This window comes from Tamandua tetradactyla, chromosome 5 (genome assembly GCF_023851605.1).
Source record: "Tamandua tetradactyla isolate mTamTet1 chromosome 5, mTamTet1.pri, whole genome shotgun sequence".
Lineage (NCBI taxonomy): Eukaryota > Metazoa > Chordata > Mammalia > Pilosa > Myrmecophagidae > Tamandua > Tamandua tetradactyla.
The window spans coordinates 87,740,174-87,743,630 of record NC_135331.1 but is presented as its reverse complement, the minus strand read 5'-3'; the positions used below and the strand labels follow the sequence as shown (position 1 = coordinate 87,743,630).

At 36.5% G+C, this 3,457-nt stretch overlaps 1 pseudogene; it reads left to right on the top strand.

Annotated features, from left to right (window-relative positions):
• Positions 1-2,004: 2,004 nt before the first annotated feature.
• Positions 2,005-2,403, top strand: LOC143683218 (activated RNA polymerase II transcriptional coactivator p15 pseudogene; annotated as a pseudogene).
• The last annotated feature ends 1,054 nt before the right edge of the window (positions 2,404-3,457 follow it).

Below are 3,457 nucleotides of genomic sequence, written 5' to 3'. Positions count from 1 at the left end.
AACTTCCCCATCTGAGGAATTCTTGATATTCTCACAAGCAGTGGGGAAAACCGATTCAGTAGGCTGAGCCTTCAATCTTGGGGTTTGCCCCTATGCAATTTATCACTGCAAAGGAAAATCTAAACCTACTTATAATTATGCCTAAGAGTCACTCCCAGAGAACCTCTTGTTGCCCAAATGTGGCCTCTCTCTCGAAGCCGACTCAGCGGGTAAACTCACTGCCTTTCTCCTTATATGGGACTTGACTCCCAGGGGTGTAAATCTCCCTGGCAATGTTGGACAGAACCCCCAGGATGAGCCAGGACCCACCATCATGGGGTTGAGAAAGCCTTCTTGACCAAAAGGGGGAAGAGAAAAATGAGAAAAAATTAAGTTTCAGTGGCTGAGAGAGTTCAAATAGAGTCGAGAGGTTATCCTGGTGGTTATTCTTATGCATTATATGATATCCCTTTTTAGTTTATGGTGTATTGGAGTGGCTGGAGGGAAGTACCTGAAACTGTTCAACTGTGTTCCAGTAACCTTGATTCTTGAAGATAATTGAATAGTGATACAGCTTTTACAATGTGACCGTGTGATTGTGAAAACCTTGTGTCGGATGCTCCTCTTATCCAAATAATAAAAAAAAAGGATAAAAAATAAACAAATAATGGGGGATAATAATGGACATATAAATTAAAAATAAGAATAAAAATAAATAATGGGAGGATAAAGGGTAAAAAAATGGATATATTGAAATACTAGTGGTCAATGGGAGGGAGAGGTGAGGGGTAAGGTACGTATGAGTTTTTCTTTTCTCTTTTTATTTCTTTTCCTGGAATGATGCTCACATTTTAAAAAACGATCATGGTGATGAATACACAATCATGTGATGATATTGTGAGCCACTGATTTTATACTATGGATTGACAATGTATGTGAAGGTGTCTCAAAAAATATATATTTTAAAAATTGAACAAGAGACTGAAATCTTCAAAGAAATAAAGAGTGAGAGAACTATACAACAAGAGACCAGCTCTACAAGAAATACTAAAGGGAGTCCTGTCAGCTGAAAAAAAGACAGGAGAGGGAGGTCTGGAGGAGGGCACAGATTGGAAGAAGAACCACTAAGGGTAATTCAAAGAATGAAAAGAGAGAGCAGGAAAAGAATAAACAGATCTGACAAAAACTAAAGGATAGGGGCGGGCCGCGGTGGCTCAGCGGGCAAGAGTGCTTGCCTGCCGTGCCGGAGGACCTCGGTTCGATTCCCGGCCCCAGCCCATGTAAAAAACAAACAAACTAACAAAATATAATAAAACAAGAAAATGTTTAAAAATGTTTCCCTTTCTTCCTCCCTTCCTTCCTTCTCTGTCTTTCCTTCCTTTAAAAAAAAAAAAAAAAAAAAACTAAAGGATAAGATGGTAGATTCAAGAACCGCTTTTACAGTAATAACTTTGAGTGTTAATGGACTCGCCAATTAAAAGATACAGATTGAAATAAAAAAAGTAAAAAAAAAAAAAAGCAAAAGATACAGATTGGCAGAATGGATTAAAGTACATAATCCATCCAAATGCTGTTTACAAAAGATGCATGTTAGACTCAAGGACACAAATAGATTGAAAGTGAAAGGATGGAAAAAGATGTTCTATGCAAGCCATAACCAAAGGATAGAAGGAGTAGTTTTACTCATATCAGATAAAAGACTTTAAACGTAAAGACATCATAAGGGACAAAGAAGGATACTATATATTAATAAAAGGGACAATTCACCAAGAGGAAATAACAATCATAAATGTTTACACTCATTTAATCAAGGAGTTAATCAAGGAGCTCCAAAGTACATGAGACAAAGATGGACAAAACTGAAGGGAGCTGAGTTTCAAGAGATGCAGCCACCAAAAAAATAAAATTTAAAAATTAAAAAGAGAGAGAGAGAGGGAGAGAGAGAGAGAGAGAGAGAGAGAGAGAGAGAGAGAGAGAGAGATGCAGCCAGCAGGTAGCAGTTCCCCTGTAGGAGCAAAGCGTGAAATGCCTAAATCAAAGACACTTGTTTCTTCGAGCTCATCTGGCAGTAATTCTGATAGTGAAGTCAACAAAAAGTGAAAAAGGAAAAAGCAGGTTACTCCGGAAAAACCTGTAAAGAAGCAAAAGACGTGAAACCTCGAGAGCCCTATCATCTCCCAAGTGCAGCAGCAGCAGTAAAGACGATAATATGTTTCAAATTGGAAAAATGAGGTATGGGTCAGTGTTCGGGACTTTAAAGGGGAAGTCCAAATTGACATTAGAGAATGTTGTGTGAATCCAGAAGGCAAAATGAAACCAGAAAGAAAAGGTATTTCTTTAAATCCCAAGCAATAAAGCCAGCTGAAGGAACAGATTTCTGACATTGATGCAATAAAAAAAAACTATAAAATGCTTGCCTTATAAAACCTGTTCTATTCTAGTTGTTTTTTTTTACACTGACTTTTGTTTTCTAAATGTTGTTTTCCAACCTACTATATATTTAGATTGCAGAACAGTTTGTAAGGGGAATTTTTTTTAATGTGCATTATTAAAAACGTTCTGAGTGAAGTTAATTGTCAACTTTACTAAGGAGGATGGCTTCATGACCACCATCTAGTGTAAAATAAAATCAAGTAATACAATCTTCATATTAGTGGTTTTTTTTTGATGAGAAGAATTGATACTGCTTAAAGCCAAAAATAACAATAGACTTTTCAGTTTTAACTTGGCTTTTTAAGAAAGTTCTTAATTTTAAGAAAAAATTAAGAAGGCTTTGTATAGCATTGAATTTATACACTCTTGATTTGTGAAATCCATAGCTGATCTGTTGTTTTCCAACCTAATGTCTGGACTTTTCTACCCCAATGATATTTCACTTTCCCTTTTTTTCCTTACTTCAGTTTTCCTTAATAACTTATCTTTTCATGTTCAGTTTTCACTCTTTTCCTTAAATGTGTTTTGCTCATTTGCAAACATCAATGAAACCATCAGAATGTCAGTATCTTAGTAAGGCTCCTGTAATTAAAATATTATATGGGCTTCTCCAGAACCTCAACTAGTTCTATCCCCCATCGCATTTTATCAACAGCCCCTTCCAACCTGAAGAAGTTAGAATGGGCAGAGAAAGTGGGAGAAAGATCAAAGGTGATGGTGGAATTATACAGAGAAGGTCAGGTTAAACAAATGAGTATGAGTGCTGAATCATTATACTGATATTTCTTTTAGTCTTCTGTTCTAGTTTGCTAGCTGCCAAAATGCAATATACCAGAAACAGAATGGCTTTTAAAAAGGGAAATCTAATAAGTTACTAGTTTACACTTCTAAGGCCAAGAAAATGTCCCAATTAAAACAAGTCTATAGAAATGTCCAATCTAAGGCATCCAGAGAAAGATACCTTGGTTCAAGAAGGCCGATGAAGTTCAGGGTTTCTCTCTCAAGTGGAAAGGCGCATGGTAAACACAGTCAGAGTTTCTCATCT